Here is a 25,584-nt window from a genome sequence, read left to right as displayed (position 1 = left end):
TGCGAAGGTTAAAAGAAAATTATTTTTATTTGTTTTTGTATTGGGTAAAATTGGGTAAACACAACGATGGTTCGTTATGAACCTTTGGGTCATGTGACCCGAAGGCAGCACGAGGGTTAAGTTGCCGACTCTCTGTTCCCATTAAACTACACGACATGCACACTCAGGGTGACCAACAAGATTATATTAACTAACAAACAATAACATTACAAACATCTAACTGAACGAACACAACAACTGAAATCCCTCGCATGGCCGTTGTAACCAAACTATTTTCCACAAGTCTTTGCATTTTTTGACATGCCGCACTGCATGCTGGGTACTCAAGAGCGCCGACTGCATGATATGACGAGATGCTAGTGACGTGCTAAGGTCTCTGAGTCTCCTGCATTAACAAGTTCTGCTCAATTAGCAAGCTATTTTTACTAATGTTTTGTTAGCTATTGAATGGTAATGCAAGCTAGCTAAAAACAATGGCCGGGTTTCCCAGATTCGTTAAGAAGCTCTTAAGCGCTAAAAGCTTCTTAGGAGCGTTCTAAGAGCGCTGTGAAAGAAGGACGTGTTTCCCAGAGTCGTTCTTAGCTTAAGAAGATCTTTCACTAAGAAGGAAATGTAAGATCAGCCTGACCCACTCTTAACAGCCTTCTTAGCGACCAAACGCTCACTGCAGCCGTGTCAGGGAAAGTTATATCTGACACTCAAAGGAATACTAAAACCATGCGTGATGATAAATGTGCGCCCACAGCTGCAGAACAAGAAAAATAATTGCATAAGAAGAAAAATAACAATATAAAAATAAATAATTGCCCATGTGTTCCTGTAGCACATAAATAAAATGAATCATCATTACTATCACTCATTACGTTTTCACACACATTCGGCATATGCATATGAGTTTACATTAGCTATAAAAACATCAACAACCCTGTGGTATTTCACAGATATCAGGGAAACTGACAGGTGTAATTGAACTCGGCTGGAACCTCATCAAGAGAGGCTCCACCTGCTAGTCTATATAAAGGCGTTGCTGAAGTCCACGCGTGTGAGACACCATGGCTGCAATACAGCATATTCTCGCTGCTAATCAACAGCGTCGCCGTGCGCGAAGCCAGACAGTTTATATAAATGCCTATGTGCGTCAGCACTTCTCCCCACTGAATGTGCTGTCGGACCGGGCTGTCCAGTCCAAGTACCGGCTTCCCCGTGTGGAGATCCAACGCCTCGTCAGAGGGCAACCCGATGCAATTTTGCCCTCAGCCCGGAGGTGCAGCTCCTGGCCGCGCTGCGTTTTTACGCAGTGGGGAGCTTCCTGGAGGTGGTTGGGGACGGCACCGGCCTCAGCAAGGCATCGGTTTCACGGAGTGTTGCAGCCGTGACACCGATCCTCCTGCGCCATGCCCGGACACACATCAGAATGCCCACCACACGGGACGAGGTCCGCCAGGTCCACCGTGGATTTCATGCCATGGCTGGGATCCCCCTGGTGATTGGTGTCGTGGATGGCACACTGATCCCAATCCACAATCCCTCCCTGGTGGATCCGTGCTGTATTGGGAGGAAACATTACGCTGCCTTCAACATAGGGTGCCACCCCCCTACTCCCAACATTAAACCCACTACCATCACACAACCCATACCAACTATCATGTAGGCTATAGGGCTTGAAAGCTAGGAAATGACGCAAAATGATCCACAGAACACATGGTTGAAAAGGAAAAGAAGTTTATTTAACCCTCGTGCTGCCTTCGGGTCACATGACCCAAAGGTTCATAACGAACCATCGTTGTGTTTACCCAATTTTACCCAATACAAAAACAAATAAAAATAATTTTCTTTTAACCTTCGCAATGTGGGGGGTCTGAGACAGCCCAACGGTTAAAAGAAAATGCTTCACTTTGTTTTTGTATGCGGTAAAGTTGTTGCAATACGACGGTGGGTCACAATGACTGATGGGTCAGAACGACCCGAAGATAACACAAGGGTTAAAAAAAAGAGAAACAGGGTGTTGTGTGTGATTTATGCGCTGATAAAGTGGTGGGTGATCGAGTTGCCTGGCATCGATTGACTTAGTTTCAGCACCACGGCGGTGGGCAGCTCCCTCTAAGAGCTTCTTAAGAAGCTTCTTTGGCGGGATCTTAAGGCAGTTAAGAACGCGTCTGGGAAACACCCCTATCTTAGCGCTCCTTCTTAGCCGAACCCTTCTTAAGAGCCTTCTTAAGTCCTTAAGAACGATCGAATCTGGGAAACCCGGCCAATGTCAATTGGTTACTGGTGTGTTGTATCATGTATGTCTGATACTTGTACATACTTGTAACATGTATGTATTACATGAACTTATACATAACGCAATATTGTGAAGCAGAGCTAGAAATGGCTATGCTAGCTACCATACTGCACAATACTGTACATACCAAACAGTAGCCTAATGAGGACTATATTGTTCCACTTAACGTTTAACCTTAGACGGTTGAAGTAAATGGGTCTTGTTAAACGTTTTTTTTTATTCATCAGCCCACTTACAATTTAGCCTACCGCATTAACAACACTTATATTTGTAGTACTTGATGCAAGTTGAATCTAACCATTATCACCAGCAACTGCTCAATTTAAGACAAGAAAGGAGTTTGGTAAATAGAACAGAATAAACAAGGCAACCAACTGCATTCAATAAAACATTTTATTGTACAATATGTCCTGTGTTCTTCCACTCCTTTTGTTTGTAGTGATCCGGTGATCTTCTGGCTATGATACATGTACAGCTAGATAGAGTAAAAGTGTTGCTTACGTAGACCTAGTCTAGCTCCAACTGCATTTAGAATCTAACAAGCTTACGATAAACTTTAACTAAAGCTGGCTATATAAAATACTACTAATAACAATTGATATGTGGTGGTCGAAATATGAAAAAATGCAGGATTTTCGTGAATTTACCAACTAACTTGCTTCGGACCACTTAATTTGCAATTCATTGTTGCTAGCTCTACTAACTAGGCTAATAAGAACTATATAGAGAAGACTTACTTTGTATGCCAACGAACACCAATAATTAGAACTAATTTGACCGACTATAAGCCAACTGATTTCTGGTTATGATACACATGCTCTCTAGCTAGCTTCAGTAAAAGTGTTGCTTATGTTAGATACTAGCTAGACCGTCTAGCTCTAACTGCGTTTCGAATCAAACAAGCTATAATCTTACGATAAACTTTATCTAAAGCTAGCTATATGAAATACTACTAATAACAATTGATATGTGGTGGTAAAAATATGAAAAAATGAAGGATTTTCATAAATTTACCAGCTAACTTGCTTCGGAAACACTGAAAATGAATGGGGTTGAACGGTGGAAAATGCAATGTTTGGAACTACAGGTCGCATGTGACACGCTTTACTTCTGCATTCCTCGATAACAATGGGAGTCTATGGAAGTGTCGCAACTCTCTTTTTCTATGGCTCTGACTGTGGCTAGCAAGTTAGCCACCGTTAGCTTCACTTTTTGCCACAAAAACGTAATTTCTACTGCAACCGTCCAATAGACAAGTTTATGAGCCGTTTCCGCTCTACTTCCTAAACTCCTCCCTTCGATGCAATTCACTTCCGTTCTGACGGGCTGGGTTTGTTTTGCTAGCTAGCTCCGTTGTGCCGACAAAGCACTGATATCGCAGTGACAAAGAGGATATACAATTTACAACATGAAGAAAAGTGGTTCGGGAAAGACGTGTGAAGTAGTTGGTTGCAAACACTCAAGAAAGCACCTGAACGAGTGGTTAGATAGAGTGCTACGACCACCAGCCTGTTACAGTTATACTACAGCAGTATGCTTATTGTTTGTAGGCTATTCACATTTTGTTGGTGTTCCTTTGTCCTATTGTTGCAGTGGATTTAATAATTATACATTGATATGTGAATATAATAATTCAAACCTTTCAAAGTGCCAATACACACATCTGTAAAAGCCCGGCATGAGGTGTGTAGCCAACCGGTGCTTGTTTAAAGCAGTCATAACCGGGTTCATAGGAAGAATAGATAGATAAGTAGGCACTTCAGGCAGTGACAAGCCACTTAAATAAGGATAACAGTGTACTGCCTGTCTTGTCCTTCTGAAGTTATTAAATTGAATAGGCTGAACATCAACATGTAACATCAATAGCCTAGAAATTCCAAACAAATTAGCTTTCAATGTTATGTATACCTAGGCTACTTGGACCGTGTCCTGGCAATAAATAAAGAACATTATGCTACATGTTTTGCCAGGATAACTGGCAAGACCATTGAATGTTCATGATGTTCCTGTGTGTTTATTCCTTTGACTGGGTACAACAACGCGATCAGTCAACCGACTATAAATGTTTTTAATGTCGGGCTACGAATTTATAGAACAACTTCTGTCTGATAAGTGTGGCATCCTTTAGCCAAATAATTAGCCTACATTTTGCTGAGAGATTGAAGAGCTAGACAACAAATGTTCTAATGAATCACCGACTAAAGTCATCTTCTGACATTGCCTTTGCTCCATGTTAAAAGCTACAAAATGATGGACTGGCAAAAGCTTTATAACTATAAATCAACTCTAAAATGTACTTAAAAGTATGGCGACGACATTGGCAACTTATCCAGTAGTAAATGTCAAACGACAAGTATGTCAAAGTAGTAGAACCGTGATCCCAAGCTAGCATCAACATCGCTGTGTTTACACCGGCAGACGCTTTGCAAACCACTTCCGGCGGAAATTAAATGCATTTGTGTAGAGTTATGGCGGCCCCCTGGGATTTGGTGCGTAAACTTGTCTATAGAAGCAACTCAATCGCTACCAAGACGAAACTTTTGACACCTAGGTTGTCTATGTAGGCCAAATATTGACTGAGTTTTAGGGGCGCGAAAATAAACAATAATAATAACTAGAAACGGCTGTTCCTGCGAAACAGCAGTGAGAATGCTGAAAACCTGAATGGGGATAGCTGACCATGCTAAAAAAGCGGAACATTTTGAAAATGTAGTAGAAAGTTATAAGCTGAAGCGCCTGAAAGGTATTTTTGAAAGGGGCTGGAGCTGGACGAAGGTATAAAACTACAGAAAAGAGAAGAAAAATGCAAAAAGAGAAATAATTCTGAAGAATTTGAAAATTTTGAGTTTCAAAAGGCCTGAAATGTATGTTAGAAAGGACCTGCAGCAAGATGAAGGCAGAAAAGTACAGAAAATAGAAGAAAAATGCAAAAGTACTGGCAGTTGGAAGGTACTGCTGTGAAAGGTATTTTTGAAAGGACCTGGAGCAAGATGAAGGCAGAAAACAGAAGAAAAGAGAAGAAAAGAAGAAGAAAAATGCAAAACAATAAGGGCAAAAATTCAGAAAGATGAGCTGCAGGAAAATGTGAAAATTTAGCAGAAAACCAGTTGCTGAAGTCTGGGTTGAACGAATTTGAAGGTAAAAGGACAACACTGGAATGACTTGAACTTGCTGGAAAAATGTAGGGACCGTTGGTCATTGGCAACAGACTGGCAACATTTCTAACCTAGAATCTAGGTTTCAGGTTCAAGACGGAGGAGAAACTAATCATGTGTGCCTGCACACCCAGTCCTGTTCAGACACTTAATTTAAGATGACATCAAAATAATAATTCATAGTGCAGGGTTGCCAATGTTGTTGTTGTCCCTGGTGAGTTTTTTATACTTAAATAATAAGATCATGCTACATCTAACCAGCGGATCATTTCTTGCAAGTGTGTCAAAGTGGTATTTTTAAAGACTGTATTAACACCGTAGCAGTAGCGGAGGGGGGGTGGGGGCGCCGTAAACCCCGGGCCCCGCACCCGAGGGGGCCCCGCGATCTATGATTTTGTTTTTCTTTTTTCATAATTTCTCTTTGGCAACAAAACGTTGATTGTATCCATGGTAGACAATTTTACAAAATATAGTTTTTCCATATAGTTGTGTGCAATCTCTTAGCAAATATATCAGATTCCTTCTTTGTAGGTGAGATTATTATTGTGGCGCAGTGTTCCTGGGCTAGTTGTATGAACAAGGATTATCGTGATCATCAGGTGGTTTTAGTGTCTCATTCATTCCTGTTATCCATCAAGCATGGGGATTAACTAAAAGACAATTTTACTAAATATATATACATTTTCAATTTGTTTACATGACGTAGAGACTTAGTAGACAGGATAGACGTTGAGTAAACTTTCGCAGTTTGCTTTGCTGATTTCAGGAGAATGGCTGAGAAATTTGCTGTGATGAACCCAAAAAATTTTTGTCACCCTGATGCTGCTCGGAAAGTTAGAGCGCTTGCGGAGTTCTATTCGGAATATCTGTCTAAGGCCGATTATGTGGTTGATGAATTTGTTACACTTCGTACTATGTACCGTGAGCTGAACATGGAAAATAATGAACTAAACACACACAGCATCCTACCATTTCTCATTGACAACAACATGGGGGGTCAGATGGCTGAGCGGTTAGGGAGTCGGGCTATTAATCAGAAGGTTGTTGGTTCGATTCCCGGCAGTGCCAAATGACGTTGTGTCCTTGGGCAAGGCACTTCACCCTACTTGCCTCGGGGAGAATGTCCCTGTACTTACCGTTAGGATGACTATAGGCTACTGTCTTTAACTTCATTTTGGGGGGCTTATGACCTCTTATAGTTGAATTTGAATATACAGTTAGGTCCATAAATATTTGGACATTGACACAATTTTCATCATTTTGGCTCTGTATACCACCACAATGGATTTGAAATGAAACAATCAAGATGTGCTTTAAGTGCAGACTTTCAGCTTTAATTTCAGGGTATTTACATCCAAATCAGGTGAACGGTGTAGGAATTACAACACATTTTATATGTGGCCCCCCCCTTTTTAAGGGACCAAAAATAATTGGACAAACTAACATAATCATAAATCTAATTGTCACTTTTAATACTTGGTTGCAAATCCTTTGCAGTCAATGACAGCCTGAAGTCTGGAACCCATAGACATCACCAGACGCTGGGTTTCGTCCCTGGTGATGCTCTGCCAGGCCTCTACTGCAACTGTCTTCAGTTCCTGCTTGTTCTTGGGGCATTTTCCCTTCAGTTTTGTCTTTAGCAAGTGAAATGCATGCTCAATTGGATTTAGGTCAGGTGATTGACTTGGCCATTGCAGAACATTCCACTTCTTTGCCTTAAAAAACTCTTTGGTTGCTTTCGCAGTATGCTTCGGGTCATTGTCCATCTGCACTGTGAAGCGCCGTCCTATGAGTTCTGAAGCATTTGGCTGAATCTGAGCAGATAATATTGCCAGAAACACTTCAGAATTTATCCTACTGCTTTTGTCAGCAGTCACATCATCGATAAATACAAGGGAACCAGTTCCATTGGCAGCCATACATGCCCACGCCATAACACTACCTCCACCATGCTTCACTGATGAGGTGGTATGCTTTGGATCATGAGCAGTTCCTTCCCTTCTCCATACTCTTCTCTTCCCATCATTCTGGTACAAGTTGATCTTGGTCTCATCTGTCCATAGGATGTTGTTCCAGAACTGTACAGGGTCTTTTAGATGTTTTTTGGCAAACTCTAATCTGGTCTTCCTGTTTTTGAGACTCACCAATGGTTTACATATTGTGGTGAACCCTCTGTATTTACTCTGGTGAAGTCTTCTCTTAATTTTTGACTTTGACACAGATACGCCTACCTCCTGGAGAGGGTTCTTGATCTGGCCAACTGTTGTGAAGGGGTTTTTCTTCACCAGGGAAATAATTCTTCTGTCATCCACCACAGTTGTTTTCCGTGGTCTTCCGGGTCTTTTGGTGTTGCTGAGCTCACCAGTGTGTTCTTTCTTTTTAAGAATGTACCAAACAGTTGATTTGGCCACACCTAAGGTTTTTGCTATCTCTCTGATAGGTTTGTTTTGATTTTTCAGCCTAACGATGGCTTGCTTCACTGATGGTGACAGCTCTTTGGACTTCATATTGAAAGTTGACAGCAACAGATTCCAAACACAAATACCATACTTGAAATGAACTCTAGACCTTTTATCTGCTCCTTGTCAATGAAATAACGAACTCCCATGAGGGAATAACATACACCTGGCCATGGAACAGCTGAGCAGCCAATTGTCCAATTACTTTTGGTCCCTTAAAAAGGGGGGGGCCACATATAAAATGTGTTGTAATTCCTACACCGTTCACCTGATTTGGATGTAAATACTCTGAAATTAAAGCTGAAAGTCTGCACTTAAAGCACATCTTGATTGTTTCATTTCAAATCCATTGTGGTGGTATACAGAGCCAAAATGATGAAAATTGTGTCAATGTCCAAATATTTATGGACCTAACTGTAGTGTATTTGGTAAATGGACAGATCATTAAACCCATGTTATGCATGGATTTGTGTAGGCCTACTGTGTGTGAAAGATTCTAATGAATGCTGAATGCGAGGCTAGTGGCCTAGGCCTACATTTTGTTCGCACATTAGGGGCTATGATGACTGAACACATTTATTATATAGGCTAATATGTGCTGTTCACAATAGTGGTTGCCATTGGTTACTTTTTAGTGTTATATTTTATTGCACTGCAAAATGTTAATAACAGGGGGGCCCCCAATCAGTTTCCGCCCCCCCTGAGACACAACCCTTGCTACGCCCCTGCACTGTAGCCTTGAATAATAACCGAAGGCGTGAAGCTAGAGAGGATGCAATGGAACATTTCCTACATAAGCTAGATCTACTGCTTCAAATTGAAAACAGAGACCATCTTTTGATTAAAGACAAGTTCCTTAACCTCTGTTGTCAATATCGCCAATAAAAAGTAAATACTCTTCAGTTACGAAGCATTTGTTTGTAGCTAGGTAATGAATGATAGTCATTAGACCGTATGTGAGCTGGTTTCGCCGTTCTATTAGCAGCCATGATGACAGTAGCGTCACTAGAATGGCCATAACTAACAAAAGATCAAATATCGAATCTGTCCGCTGTTCTACATTGCCCACATAATTAATAGTTAATAATTAGTTAATTACGTATATTTCTTTCCAAGACTCTGCCGAAACCATAGATATCCTTTATGTGTCTGTGCGGTCAGAAATACAACTCCTTTGTCAGTTTCAAAAACGTTCATGGTATGGAGGACCAAACCTGCCATATTTACAAATGAATGAATGAATAAATAAATGTCCACATCCATGCATTTAGACAGAAATAAACGAATATATGTATTAATTAATGCACAATTGTCAATCAATAGTTACATATATTTTACATTTATGTATGTATTTATTTTTGTATTCATTTATTGATTTATTTATTGATTTATTTATTGATTTATTTATTGATTTATTTATTGATTTATTCATTCATTGTTCCCAATATGATAATGAGAGGAGGCCAGTAGGCGTGGAAACTGACGTTCAGACACTGCAATCAATCCAGAGCCATAGATTCAATCTAGCTAACGCCTGGGACACACTGGCTGCGAAGCGGATATCGTTTTTATGGACAACATAGCCTACATGGCCAGGCTGGCCGACCTCGTTGAAAACAAAGATTTAATTCACCATATGATATTTGGATAAACAAACATGTTATAAAGAATTGACTACGTTAACTACTTAACACCCAACTTCACTACGCTAAACATTTAAAAATAAAAAATCCTGATTGTTGATTGTCAAACCAACATTTTTGTCCTGTGTGTAAGAGCGAGATAGACGATCTGTCATAGCCCCCAATCAAGCAGAAGAGAAATTTGTGAAGATTGACGACACAAAGTTAATCATCGAAGATGAAATGTAGCTTAGTCCTACATGGAGTTGTATGCCCCACAGCACGTATTTTACAAAGACTACGGCAACAAAAGCCAAACATTGCCACGTTATGTTGGGAATGGGATGCTGTTGCGACGGTTGTTGGAGCAACAAGTTGCCTAATTAGCCTGTAGCCTATGCCATGTTTATGTACAATGTCAGCTTTACATGTATAAAAGGAAAGCTCAGAGAAGGTGAAAGGCTTGGTGACCGGCGTGGAGAAATGCGCGTCTAGTGTGAACAGCATCGCGTCATTCGTAGCAGATTGTGGCGCTTCAGGGCGCTTCGCAGCCAGTGTGTCCCAGGCGTTAGCTAGATTGAATCTATGGCTCTGGATTGATTGCAATGTCTGAACGTCAGTTTCCACGCCTACTGGCCTCCTCTCATTATCATATTGGGAACAATGAATGAATGAATGAATAAATAAAGGCATAAATGAATAAATAAATGAATAAATCAATCAATAAATGAATAAATACATGAATAAATGAATTAATAAATGAATGAATGAATGAATGAATAAATGAACAAATGAATAAATGAATAAATGAATAAATGAATTAATAAATTAATAAATTAATAAATAAATACATACATAAATGTAAAATATATGTAACTATTGATTGACAATTGTGCATTAATTAATACATATATTCGTTTATTTCTGTCTAAATGCATGGATGTGGACATTTATTTATTCATTCATTCATTTGTAAATATGGCAGGTTTGGTCCTTCAATCATGGTGCGTGTCTGTTTGGTTGCCACGGTGATGGCGCAGCTGTGATAGCTAACGAGCTAGGCAGAGAGAAAAACGAACATTTACCTAGCATCCACACCTCAAACAAGTTGACCTAGACGCAAACTACACGTCCAATCAATAAAATGAGGATATTTTCCGAGACCCAAGACTGCCGAAACTAGAGATGTCCTTTATATGTCTGTGCGGTCAGAAATATGTCACTACCGGCAGTTTCGAAATCGTCTTCCTTCTTGCTTTCTCTGACGGATTTTACCCACCTCTCCATTGAAGTTTGTGAGAGAATTTGAAAGGCTGTTCTCGCTTCAAGGCTCATAGCTGAAAATCTGTAAATGTGAGCTCTTTAGTAGTTACATTGGCTGAAAGAGGACAATTTTTCCTACATTTTAAGGTATAACTTGTTTCTGTAAGTTCAACTATATGAAAGTTAGAGGAATGTGTTTGACAATTTAGTTGAATATCAGAAAAAGAGCAGGCAGCAGTGTGCCACTCTGCTTGCTGCTCATTCATAAAAATCAAGAAGGAGCAAACATTTTAATGTATTTCAAACTGTCATAATTCAAAATTGGCTGAATATTTGAAAAAGCTGAATCATTTGGGAATAGCTGAATGTCTTGTGAACATTTTAAAGGTTGAATGGTGTCTCTAGCTGAACGTATGCTGAAGTAGTTACGTTTGAAAGAGGAGGAAGCTTTTTAATGATTTGAAAGGATTTACCATTACTTTTAATGGGAGAATAATTTGCACAAAAACCTTAATATCTTAAAAAGTATAAAAGTGAGAAATACCAAAAGACATAGCACACATCTCCTGAAGAAGCTGAACGTTTTTATACAAAAATTGTAGGAATCGGTGAAAGTATGCAGGACTAGTTAAAGGACAAAAAACGGCGGAAGAACTAAGAAGTTGGAAAAACAATAGTGAGAATGCTGAACAGCATTCTCACAATAAATATATATGTGAGAGAACAAAGGTTGTGCCCTTGCCGAAGGCAAAGCACACCCAATAAATATATATGTGAGAGAACAAAGGTTGTGCTCTCGCCGAAGGCTTGAGCACACCCAATAAATATATATGTGAGAGAACAAAGCTTGTGCTCTCGCCGAAGGCTTGAGCACACCCAACTAGATAGCGAAAACAACTATAGTAGGCATGTAGCTAAACTAGTTTAGCTTACTAACGCAAGAGCATAGGTAATGCGTGATGATTTAGTTTATTGGCAATGGGGCTAACGCTCTATTTCATGTTCCTGACTGTGTTTCATTCGAATAAATAACCCGTACATGTAAATCTACAATTCACGATGCATGTTTGTCCAGATCTTTGGCAGGTCATTTTTTATCTAGCAAACTGAAGCTGAGTTGAATCACGATATAGTTTGGTTGCTAAGCTGTAACGTTCTACCCACCTAAGTCGATCCAGTTTTCTTTGTGGAAACAACTAACGTAATCATTGGGTGTGCTCACGCCTTCGGCGAGCACAACCATTGTTCTCTCACATATATATTATTGGGTGTGCTTTGCCTTCGGCGAGCACAACCATTGTTGTCTCACATATATATTATTATTATTGGGTGTGCTCACCCAGCTAACACATGACGTTGCGGCAACGTTGCCAGTAAGTGCTCAGTTGGTAACCCGCGACGTTACCTTCTGGCAACGTTGTGGCAACGTCATAGCAACGTTATAAAGGGAATGTTGCCAGTTGGTCCCATGGACAACGTTGCCACGACGTCGTACCTTGGTCGGCTGGTTACGTTATTTTTAGACCCGTGGGCAACGTTGCCGCGACGTCGTACCTTGGTCGGCTGGTTACGTTATTTTTTGGTCCCATGGACAACGTTTCCGCGACGTCGTACCTTGGTCGGCTGGTTACCTTATTTTTAGACCCGTGGACAACGTTGCCGCGACGTCGTACCTTGGTCGGCTGGTTACGTTATTTTTTGGTCCCGTGGACAATGTTGCCGTGACGTTGTACCTTGGTCGGCTGGATACATTAATTTTGGTACCATGGGTTAAGTTGCCGTTAAGTCGCTCTTTGGTCGCAGGACAACGGATCTCGAGTGCAATATAGTGGTTTATCCAGAGATGGAGAGATCACACTGGACTGCTCTCAGTTCTGACACTTTTGCAATGTAGCCATAGTCTACATGAATTTCAATCACACACAAAATTAAATGTTGCACCCAGCATGTATAAATGTAGACAATGCATGTAATTCATGTGCAACTCATTCCCAGCATTGGTCATCAATTTTCTCATATGCAGAAACATAGCTTTAATAAATTAAACATAGCTTTAAAAGACTGAATTTGGAATATAATTTAGTCTTTCATTCTTTACTATAAACATGTACAAAAGCAATCAATGTGTGATGTGTAACATGATTAAGCAAACATTCTTTGTATAGCACACCAAAGCTGTATGACACACAATGCAAATTTGTGCTCCAATAATTTTGTAATACAAAATTGTTAAATGTGACCAAAAGGTAAGCGACTCTTAAGAGTTTCATTTCCAAAGATGAGTCATCACAGAATATTACAATTCTTCTTTAGCAAACCTGCCCCTCAGTCTGCCCCTGAGCAACAACTTTGCGCATGCCCATTTCAACGCATCGCTGAAACTGGGGTTTCAGAAGAGATTTTGCAGGGGTTCAACTGTCTTGTACGCATTGGATTTCAACTGGAAATTAGCTACTTCAAAGGTGAGTTTCTTTACAGAAATAGTTTTAAATATATAAACATATTTTCAGAAATTGGATGGGGCATGCTATTACCCAGATAGCAAGAGACATTGAATTAATATTGATTTTCCATCTAAATCATCAGAATGGTTGAGATTGAAATCTCAATGCTAAATAAACGTTGAATCACTATTGCAATATCTTTGAAACATAGGGTACATTGGAATAACATTGATTTATAGTTGTCCTGATTAATTGATTAAACATCGATTTGTAGTTGACCGGGTAAACAGCAACGATGTTAAAAAGTCATTGAATTATAGTTGACTGGGAAATGAAAAGATGATTATAGAGCTAGTTGACCGGGAACAATGATTGAAAAGTCATTGAATTATAGTTGACCGGGAAATATGATCGAAAGGTCATTGAGTTATAGTTGACCGGGAAATATGATCGAAAAGTCATTGAGTTATAGTTGACCGGGAGACCATCGTTTGGTAAATCAACGTCAGATGAACTTGTTCTTCTCATTTGTGGATCCACATCAGGTAAGCAGAATATTGATCTAATGTTAAATTGTACCAAATGTAATATTCGCAGACGTTTATCGTTTATTTACATTGTCTATATTAAATTCAGTCATAGTTTCCATCAATATTTTATTGTTGAATATGTATAGCCAATTTACCAACTGTACTGTAGCTAGCTAGTGCTACAGTAACGGCTAGAGCTATTTCTAGTCCCTCTCTGAAATGTGTATATAAAAAAAAAACCTGTTATGACAAAACATTGTACTTTAATAGGTAGATACATACCAAGCCCAAAACATTCCGGCTTAAAAATCCAATGGTTATGTCGGGAATCGTCATTTTCTCAATTTGGTAGAGCTAGACTGTGCTAGTAGAGCTAGGCTAGTCTACCGGCGTCATCGACAGCCCAGCCACTTTCAATAGAGAAATGTCAAGTTTGACGCTGCACAAGACAATTAAGTTGATCTTTAGTTAGGTTATTATTACAACGTTGTTTCAATAGTAATATTGGTGGAAATACCGTTAATATCGCGTTGATTTGGGGTTGTGATTTCAACGTGTTTCAATATGAAATAAGGGTGCAAAATGATGATGAATCAACATCAGAGTCTGACATTGGTTCAATGAAATTAGCGTTGACAGTGGAATGTTGATTCAACGTAGTTTCAATGAAGTATCTGGGTACGTATATGTTTGAAATTGAGGCTATTTAGCCTGTTTATGTGCTATCAGATTCACATTGTTTACGTTAGGATTTCGCTAGCTACAGTACAGTAGAGGTTAAACCCTCCAGAAAGTTATGTTGAAATACTGAAAATGCATAGGCCTACATGTTATCAAAGTTTAGCGTCTCATAAATCACCCACAAAAGAATCAGTGAAAATAAATGTTCAGATCTGTTAGAAAACCTTGTCTCAAAATAGTTTATTTAGCCCGGAATTTTCAAAGACTGTGGAGCTAGCGCGTGGCTGATCACGTTTTGATCACAGTCGGTCATGGCATGCACAGCAATGGCGTCTATAAAAGTATCATGTCACTAATTCTGCCAATTTGTACATGACTGTTTTTGGGTAAGTGTATTCGTTTTAACCTTTAGATGCGTGAGTTCTAAATATTTCTGATGCTTCCACAAGTTATTTTTCCAAAACGGAAGCTAGGTAGCTTTAATTAGCTTCTGTTACCTAGCAACCTAGCACAATACTCGTACCAATGATACTTCTTGCTAGTGTTACTTGTTAGCCTACTAATTGTAAATTTTGAAGCCATACTATTGCGTTTGTCATATAGATTTTGTCTATCGGAAAATAGTCGGTTGGAATGTTCAGAATCACACATGTGCGACGCTATGCTGTAGGGCCCTGTTTTCGAACGATCACATATGTGCGGTGCTACTCCTTTAATATCAATATGCTAATACTATGTACTTAAACTACATTCCACTTTCATTTCTGTACAGATGATCCTACCACCATCACTAGCACTGTGTCCCTTGGAAATTATGATAAAGTAATCAATGACCGTTTATAACAGTGACAATAATTGTATGAGCCATGGCAACCCTAAAGGCTATGTTTTGAAGCAAAAGCATGACTTAAAACTTTTGCATCACCAGATGCCATACCCCTAGGTGTCAACTGTGGTCTGGTGGAGGAGAACCCATAGGGGGCCCAGGAAAACAGCTGGCAGCCAGGAAAGTGCAAATATAAGACACTCAAAAAAACATTGCCAACTCATTGTAAGGCATACCTAAGTTGTTCTGATCGTGGGGGAAAACATATTTGTCAAAACAACAAATGTTGTCATACTAATGCTTTGTATACCCCATTCAGCTGTACCATCTTGGGCAAAGACCATTCAAGGTAATATTTGTTATGTACATCAATGTTACAGCTAATCTAGAAGAACCACAGTGTATGCCAATCATGCAAACTCTTGTAAACTTGTTTTACTCTTCCTTAATTACAGACTCTTTACAGAACCAGCGAGAGGCTTTCCTATTCAGGTGACTACAGGGCAGACACACTGAAGAGGTGCCAGTGATGGACCTACAGGTGGCCCAAACACAGGCTGAACTCCAAGACCTTGAGGAGCGCCTTAAGGTGCTGGAGTTCCGAAAGAGAGTGGTAGGTGTTTGGAGATGCCATGAACTATGGCTTATACGCAGCGTTCAAATTGGTGCTGACAATAAGTTCATGACTTCTAATTGCAGACGCTGTGATGAAGTGGAAGACGGGACTGGGAGACAAGGCTGTGGAGCTTGTCATAGCGGAGACACTCAAACACGCCCCGGCAGCCCATTCAAAACAAGCAAGGTGAATGAATCATGATTGCAGCTTCCATATCCAACCTTTCACATGGCTATGTGACAAAAAACTAGAATCCCATAATATTTTTTTGATGATGTATATTATTTTAGATGTGATTTTTTATGACTTGTATAGCCCCTTTCTGTTACGGTGTGGACCCAAACGCAGCACAGATACAAGTAGGGGTTTTATTGGATGTAGTCCTGAGTTCTGGTCTGGTTAGATGAATCAGCGGGTCAGCAGGCAGACAGGGACCGGGTTCTTGGATGATGATCCTGGGCACAAAGAAAACTGGTTACAAAAGGCAAGCGAATCAAGCAATGCTTGAGGGTCAAAAGCGCATACTACCACAGTAGCTGTGACAACGATCTGACGAGGAGTGGTTGGAAAGCCGGGTTGAAGTAGGCAGGATGATGAGGTAATGGGCGGCAGGTGTGTAGAGTTTTGGCAGGATAATCCAGGTGAACCAGCAGGGGGTGTAAAAGGGACAGGAACCAGGCCGTGGCCGCAACACTTTCAAACATGCAATTATGTTGATTGGACACTAACTTATTTTGTGCTTCATTGTCAGGGCCAACAGACAGGACCTGTAGCGGGGACTGGCAGAAAATTTTAATTCACTGTTTGGCACTTTGTTTGTCTGCTTCATTTATGATTAGCTTGAGTTAGGCTACACATCACACAAACATAGTCCTCCTAAAGTTGGCTACCATGTAGCCTATTATACAAGAACAAGTAGCATTTTGGGCAAATGAGGTCTGCATATGAACCGCCCCAATATAAGCATTAGAATTGAGAACTAGAGAGGGTACAATTTCTGGGGAAATTGTAGGGTGTGCTTGCTTGCGTCGGTTGCACAGGGGTCCGTTTTTTAATGACATTTTTACAACTGATATTTCTGTATATTTTATATAAAAATGCATAGGGCCTACTTATTATTTATAAAGATTACGTAGATTTAAAAGCATCTTTTTTTTGTTGCTCATTTACAACTCAAAATACGAGTGAAGTGTAGAATGAAATATGATGTCTTCTCATTTGCCCTACAAGAGGCAGCCTCATAGCTGAATCAAAACGAATAAATTTGGCAGACCGGTGTAAAAATTGACCTAATCTCTATGATTTAAACGTCCTTTTAGGTTTTCCATTCTCGTGATATTTTCAGGCATTTAGCCTACTCATATTGCATTCATTCATTAATAAAGAACCCCCTTTGAAGATTACCCAGCTAACACAGTTACGTTGCCCTTACGTTGCCGCAACGTCACTCGATGACCAAACATACGTTGCCGCAACGTCTTTGGCGACGTTGCGGGACCGTGCATCTGTGGGACGCCAGAACGTAACCGCAACGTAATCTTGTGACGTTGCCAGTCCGTAACCGCGACGTCGTGGCAACGTTATTTTCCGACGTTGCCAGTCCGTAACCGCGACCTCCTAGCAACGTCATTTTCCGACGTTGCCAGTCTGTAACCGCGACCTCCTAGCAACGTTATTTTCCGACGTTGCCAGTTCGTAACCGCGACCTCCTAGCAACGTCATTTTCCGTAACTGCAACGTTAACTAAGTAACCTATATTTCTCAATTCTACTGCTTATATTGGGGCGGTTCATATGCAGACCTCATTTGCCCAAAATGCTACTTGTTCTTGTATAATAGGCTACATGGTAGCCAACTTTAGGAGGACTATGTTTGTGTGATGTGTAGCCTAACTCCAGCTAATCATAAACAAGGCAGCATTTCCATGTAACATTGTCATTTTATTTCAAACAAAGTGCCAAACAGTGAATTAAAATCTTCTGCCAGTCCCCGCTACAGGTCCTGTCTGTTGGCCCTGACAATGAAGCACAAAATAAGTTAGTGTTCTATCAACATAATTGCACGTGTAAAAAGGCGCTATACAAGTCATAAAAAAATCACATCTAAAATAATATACATCATCAAAAAATTCATTCACCTGGCTTGTTTTGAATGGGCTGCCGGGGTGTGTTTGAGTGTCTCCTCTATGAGGAGCTCCACAGCTTTCTCTCCCAGTCCCGTCTTCCACTTCATCACAGCGTCTGGAATTAGAAGTCATGAACTTATTGTCAGCACCAATGTGAACGTTGAACGCTGCGTATAAGCCATAGTTCATGGCATCTCCAAACACTTACCACTCTCTTTCGCAACTCCAGCACAGTAAGGCACTCCTCAAGGTCTTGGAGTTCAGCCTGTGTTTGGGCCACCTGTAGGTCCATCACTGGCACCTCTTCAGTGTGTCTGCCCTGTAGTCGCCTGAAAAGGAGAGCCTCTCGCTGGTTCTCCTCCAGTGTCTCCATCTTCCGGAGCATAACCTGTAATGTGTCTGTCATTAAAGACAAGTAAAACAAGTTTACAAGAGTTAGCATGATTGGCATACACTGTGGTTCTTCTAGATTAGCTGTAACAATGATGTAAATAACAAATGTTACCTTGAATGGTTGTATACAAAGCATATATTTTTTTGAGTGTCTTATATTTGCACTTGCCTGGCTGCCAGCTGTTTTCCTGGGCCCCCAATTGGTTCACCTCCACCAGACCAGAGTTGACATCTAGGGGTATGGAATCTGGTGATGCAAAAGTTTTAAGTCATGCTTTTGCTTCAAAACATAGCCTTTAGGTTGCCATGGCTCATACAATTATTGTCACTGTTTTAAACGGTCAGTCATTACTTTACCATCATTTCCCAGGGACACAGTGCTAGGCCGTGTGACGGTGGTAGGATAATCTGTACAGAAATGAAAATGGAATGTAGTTTATGTACATAGTTATAGCATATTGATATTAAAGGAGTAGCATTGCACATATGTGATCGTTCGAAAGCAGGGCCCCACATCGTAGCGTCGCACATGTGTGATTCTGAACATTCCAACCGACTGTTTTCCGATAGACAAAAACTATATGACAAACGCTATAGTAAGGCTTCAAAATTAACAACTAACAAGTAACACTAGCAGGTGGTAGCATTGCTATGAGTATTATGCTAGGTTGCTAGGTAACGGAAGCTAATTAAAGCTACCTAGCTGCCGTTTTGGAAAAATAACTGGTGGAAGCGTCGGAAATATTTAGAACTCACGCATCTAAAGATTAAACGAATAAACTTAACCAAAAACAGATGGCATGTACAAATTGGAAAAATTAGTGACATGATACTTTTATAGACGCCATTGCTGTAGCGTCACTGTGTCCAATCCCGACCGGTTTTTAGCTAACATTCTGATAAAATGCCACTTCAAATATTGATAAAATAATCGTATCACGTTTTCAGCTGATTTACTGATTTCACGTTAAGCTTTAACTTCTTACCTTTCAAGCTAAATATTGTTTAAAAATGTAGAGTTAGCTTAGCCTTTACTAGAGCCGGTCAAAAGACGCTGGCGCCGGGTAAATTAGCCGTGCGCTACCCTTGTCCAAACCCGACCGCACTTCTAAACACTGGCCGCTGCTGTTTTTCTGGGGATATTAACTTGATCCAGGGTCACCAAACTGATCATCAGTGCTGTCAACATATCCGGGGACGTAGTTATGTCCTCCACAATAAGATATCACGCTTCAACATCTCCAAACTATGCGATAAAATCTCAATTTGACTGTATACCACCACCTGCTGGATGTTTTGTTGAACTCTTCTCAAAGTTTGCTAGCCCCCATCCCTTCCTCCCCTCGACTACGGATCACGTCTCACATGATCGTGTATTTTCATTGGCAAGACAAAGTAGTGTTAAGATAGCATTGAAATACACTCATATGCTAACCCATAGTAGCAGTACGATGACAACACAGACACACTTGTCAGAGTAAAGATCGTCGCCCGAGTGTCGCCGAGTGGTCTTTCGGCCAAAGTAACTTTCCTATATTATTTAGACATGTAAACGTCCATATATATTCATGAAATTTTACACGTAGATTGTTTGGTATGCCTAAAATAATACTACTTACACTTTGCTGGCGATAGCGAAAGAAAATGCTGGCAAAAAGACCGGAAACTGAGTGTCCAAACCCCGTTCGGGTTTGGACAATAGTAGTTTACAGCGGTCGGGATTGGACACAGTGACGTTACATGCCATGGCCGACTGATTAAAACGTGATCAGCCACGCTAGCTCCACAGTCTTTGAAAATTCTGGGCTAAATAAACTATTCTGGGACAAGGTTTTTTAACAGTTCTGAACGTTTATTTTCACTGATTCTTTTGTGGGTGATTTGTGAGACGCTAAACTTTGATAACATGTAGGCCTATGCATTTTCAGTATTTCAACATAACTTTCTGGAGGGTTTAACCTCTACTGTACTGTAGCTAGCGAAATCCTAACGTAAACAATGTGAATCTGATAGCACATAAACAGGCTAAATAGCCTCAATTTCAAACATATATGTACCCAGATACTTCATTGAAACTACGTTGAATCAACATTCCACTGTCAACGCTAATTTCATTGAACCAATGTCAGACTCTGATGTTGATTCATCATCATTTTGCACCCTTATTTCATATTGAAACACGTTGAAATCACAACCCCAAATCAACGCGATATTAACGGTATTTCCACCAATATTACTATTGAAACAACGTTGTAATAATAACCTAACTAAAGATCAACTTAATTGTCTTGTGCAGCGTCAAACTTGACATTTCTCTATTGAAAGTGGCTGGGCTGTCGATGACGCCGGTAGACTAGCCTAGCTCTACTAGCACAGTCTAGCTCTACCAAATTGAGAAAATGACGATTCCCGACATAACCATTGGATTTTTAAGCCGGAATGTTTTGGGCTTGGTATGTATCTACCTATTAAAGTACAATGTTTTGTCATAACAGGTTTTTTTTTTATATACACATTTCAGAGAGGGACTAGAAATAGCTCTAGCCGTTACTGTAGCACTAGCTAGCTACAGTACAGTTGGTAAATTGGCTATACATATTCAACAATAAAATATTGATGGAAACTATGACTGAATTTAATATAGACAATGTAAATAAACGATAAACGTCTGCGAATATTACATTTGGTACAATTTAACATTAGATCAATATTCTGCTTACCTGATGTGGATCCACAAATGAGAAGAACAAGTTCATCTGACGTTGATTTACCAAACGATGGTCTCCCGGTCAACTATAACTCAATGACTTTTCGATCATATTTCCCGGTCAACTATAACTCAATGACCTTTCGATCATATTTCCCGGTCAACTATAATTCAATGACTTTTCAATCATTGTTCCCGGTCAACTAGCTCTATAATCATCTTTTCATTTCCCAGTCAACTATAATTCAATGACTTTTTAACATCGTTGCTGTTTACCCGGTCAACTACAAATCGATGTTTAATCAATTAATCAGGACAACTATAAATCAATGTTATTCCAATGTACCCTATGTTTCAAAGATATTGCAATAGTGATTCAACGTTTATTTAGCATTGAGATTTCAATCTCAACCATTCTGATGATTTAGATGGAAAATCAATATTAATTCAATGTCTCTTGCTATCTGGGTAATAGCATGCCCCATCCAATTTCTGAAAATATGTTTATATATTTAAAACTATTTCTGTAAAGAAACTCACCTTTGAAGTAGCTAATTTCCAGTTGAAATCCAATGCGTACAAGACAGTTGAACCCCTGCAAAATCTCTTCTGAAACCCCAGTTTCAGCGATGCGTTGAAATGGGCATGCGCAAAGTTGTTGCTCAGGGGCAGACTGAGGGGCAGGTTTGCTAAAGAAGAATTGTAATATTCTGTGATGACTCATCTTTGGAAATGAAACTCTTAAGAGTCGCTTACCTTTTGGTCACATTTAACAATTTTGTATTACAAAATTATTGGAGCACAAATTTGCATTGTGTGTCATACAGCTTTGGTGTGCTATACAAAGAATGTTTGCTTAATCATGTTACACATCACACATTGATTGCTTTTGTACATGTTTATAGTAAAGAATGAAAGACTAAATTATATTCCAAATTCAGTCTTTTAAAGCTATGTTTAATTTATTAAAGCTATGTTTCTGCATATGAGAAAATTGATGACCAATGCTGGGAATGAGTTGCACATGAATTACATGCATTGTCTACATTTATACATGCTGGGTGCAACATTTAATTTTGTGTGTGATTGAAATTCATGTAGACTATGGCTACATTGCAAAAGTGTCAGAACTGAGAGCAGTCCAGTGTGATCTCTCCATCTCTGGATAAACCACTATATTGCACTCGAGATCCGTTGTCCTGCGACCAAAGAGCGACTTAACCGCAACTTAACCCATGGTACCAAAATTAATGTATCCAGCCGACCAAGGTACAACGTCACGGCAACGTTGTCCACGGGACCAAAAAATAACGTAACCAGCCGACCAAGGTACGACGTCGCGGCAACGTTGTCCACGGGTCTAAAAATAAGGTAACCAGCCGACCAAGGTACGACGTCGCGGAAACGTTGTCCATGGGACCAAAAAATAACGTAACCAGCCGACCAAGGTACGACGTCGCGGCAACGTTGCCCACGGGTCTAAAAATAACGTAACCAGCCGACCAAGGTACGACGTTGCGGCAACGTTGTCCATGGGACCAAAAAATAACGTAACCAGCCGACCAAGGTACAACGTCGCGGCAACGTTGCCCACGGGTCTAAAAATAACGTAACCAGCCGACCAAGGTACAACGTCGCGGCAACGTTGTCCAGGGGACCAAAAAATAACGTAACCAGCCGAAGGTACGACGTCGCGGCAACGTTGTCCACGGGTCTAAAAATAACGTAACCAGCCAACAAAGGTACGACGTCGTGGCAACGTTGTCCATGGGACCAACTGGCAACATTCCCTTTATAACGTTGCTACGACGTTGCCACAACGTTGCCAGAAGGTAACGTCGCGGGTTACCAACTGAGCACTTACTGGCAATGTTGCCGCAACGTCATGTGTTAGCTGGGTATTCTACGACGTTACCCGGCAGTAGAAGATGGAATCGCGATTCAAACAGTACCATCTGCTAACTGAAAATATGCCCCCAAAAACGTAAATAATCTTGACATTTATTTAGTGGAAGTGGTAGCGATCATTGTCAGTAACAACGCAAAATGCGATATAGCCCTGTGTGGAGAAGCTGCCCCGGTAAATTCTACTACTACAGTACCGTACTAGACTACTGCTGTGTTCGTCTTGGTAGCGATTGCGTTGGTTGAATTCGATTTAACGTTCCGTTGTACGGTTTAGGCTGAAATTAATTATTTTCATGAACAGATTGACAAAGTTTAGGCTGTGGCAATGAAGTTCAGGTTAGTAGTCAGATAGTTTCACCTATTGAAAGACTTTTGATTTAATTAAGGGGAGTGCCAAACATGTTCTGTCGCCGTTTGACTTCCTAAACAGCTGTGTAGATGTTTTTGTAGTGTCTCACGTAGGCTACAGCGTTGCAGTGAGCAACACTGGTTTGAAACCACAGGTAATGATAATTTCACCAACAAATCGTTTACTTGTAATGTAATGTCATAATAAAGACTACCGTTTCCCAAAGTAGATGTGGGCCTACTTCCTTAACCCTTGTGTTATCTTCGGGTCATTCTGACCCATCAGTCATTGTGACCCACCGTCGTATTGCGACAAATTTACCTCATACAAAAACAAAGTGAAGCATTTTCTTTTAACTGTCGGGCTGTCTCAGACCCCCCACATTGGAATGGTTAAAAGAAAATTATTTGTATTTGTTTTTGTATTGGGTAAAATTGGGTAAACACAACGATGGTTCGTTATGAACCTTTGGGTCATGTGACCCGAAGGCAGCACGAGGGTTAATAATATCAGCTAATATTGTACATTACATTTCACAATTGTGTTTCACATCACAAAGTAAAATGAGTAAATGGTTATCACCCTCGCCTCTTTGCTTGTGGCGTTTCTGCAGTTGCCTTGCAGTAAAGCTATAGTTAGCCTAGCTATCCCCCAAGTTAACCCTTTCACACGTAGGTTCTAAATTCCTTGACTGGTCCCCCAGAGTGAGTTTTTTATGCGCGTGAGTTTGGATCAATCTCAACGTTCCAGAAATTGATTATGACGCATTAAAATTGAATTGCTATACAATTTCAGTATTTCTCGGTTCGCATTTTCCATTGACCTAGTTTGCACCCCGTATTAGTGACGAATACTCCATTCATTGGTTGTTTTGTTTAACCACCTTCTCGTTACGTATTTCTTCCGCTTCAGGGGACTGGCGGAAACCTTCAAAGTAGATATTTTGGCTATTATTCTGGTGACTGAAGTATTTGTATAACTCAAATTATACCACCCATATAGTTTGCACGATACTGAGATGAAAGCATGAACTGTTGTATTTCACGAGGTGATGTTTTTGCCAAACTAGCTAGCTCGTAGTGTAGTAAAGAGTCAATCAACAAGTTAGCTGTTGCTAATTTACTAGGCTATGTTACGTTGTTTGTGTGGTCGGATTATAACGAATACAAAATCATTCGGATACATCCAGTCAGTCTAATTTGATTTCTATTCATCGTTTTGTTTTCGCTAGCTGGCTTCCATCTCGTAAACCTTCTGAGTTGGCAACGCAGCCAGTGTTCACAAAATAAGTTACTGGATGGAAGCCAGCTAAACGAAAACAAAACAATACATTACAATCCTAGTAATACGCTAGACTGACTGGATGCACTTGCATTACTTTGTTATAATCCTACTACACAAACTACGTAACATAGCCAAGTAAATTAGCAGCAACTGTTGATCGTCAACCAAATTGAGCTATAGGCGAGACTGGAACATGACTCCCAGACACCTCGGCGAAAGGCGATCAAGCAAGCTCATGCTGCTTGGATACCTTCAAACCTTTTTGGTTGGCTTCAATTTATCTGGGAAACTTTTCTGGTGAGTAGATTATTTATACCCACAAAATATACACATACCTGTGGCATGATATTGAGACGAAAGCATGACCTGTGGTTGTTTTCCACTATCTGATGTTTTTGCTAGCTAGCTCGTAGTAAAGGGTATTATTCAGGTAACTAGCGATTACTAACTTGCCATGTTTAGTCAAATTAAAGCAAACACAATAATTCAGACATCCATTCTATATTGATGGCTATGTTTTGTGATCTCTTGCTACCATCTACTGTCATTAATTTCTGTGTTGATAGAAAATGTATTCCTCATTTATTGTCAGGCCACAGTTCAAGCAAAAATGAGAGGCAAGTGTAATTTGTTTGGAAAATCTGGGCTAGGGCTAGTTGATGGACGACATGTAGAATCAACCAGACTTTATGCTTATTCAATCTAACAACCTATTGAAATGACAAGACGGCAATGTATGACTGTAATGTTTCATAGGGTAATGAAATGCACCACTTGTCATACCACTTGATTGCTTGCTGTTGACCGTTTTCTAAATATTGAACATCTCCCTTTCTAATTTTACAGGTGAATGTTGGCCCGCACAGGCCCTGTTCCAAGAGACAGAAAATGACAGCACTGCTGTACAAACTGTCCATGTATAGTACATGGCCTTCTCT

General features: G+C 40.2%; 3 long non-coding RNA genes across 3 annotated transcripts in view; 1 reads left to right on the top strand and 2 right to left on the bottom strand.

The window, feature by feature from the left end:
• LOC134037547 (uncharacterized) overlaps nucleotides 1-25,584 on the bottom strand; it is a 198,987-nt gene that overhangs the window by 55,300 nt on the left and 118,103 nt on the right. The gene's annotated exons all lie outside the window — the stretch shown is intronic.
• LOC134038063 (uncharacterized) lies at nucleotides 15,754-16,682 on the top strand. Its single transcript, XR_009932633.1, has 3 exons — nucleotides 15,754-15,877; nucleotides 15,964-16,066; nucleotides 16,632-16,682. It is a non-coding gene; the product is annotated as an uncharacterized LOC134038063 (long non-coding RNA).
• On the bottom strand, nucleotides 17,795-18,248 carry LOC134037468 (uncharacterized). The gene is made up of 3 exons (XR_009932527.1): nucleotides 18,214-18,248; nucleotides 18,018-18,120; nucleotides 17,795-17,894 (listed from the first exon to the last, which is right to left on the bottom strand). It is a non-coding gene; the product is annotated as an uncharacterized LOC134037468 (long non-coding RNA).

The sequence above is a fragment of the Osmerus eperlanus genome, chromosome 17, assembly GCF_963692335.1.
Source record: "Osmerus eperlanus chromosome 17, fOsmEpe2.1, whole genome shotgun sequence".
Classification (NCBI taxonomy): domain Eukaryota; kingdom Metazoa; phylum Chordata; class Actinopteri; order Osmeriformes; family Osmeridae; genus Osmerus; species Osmerus eperlanus.
Note: the sequence above shows the minus strand (reverse complement) of the source record. Positions and strands in the feature narration are given on the sequence as shown.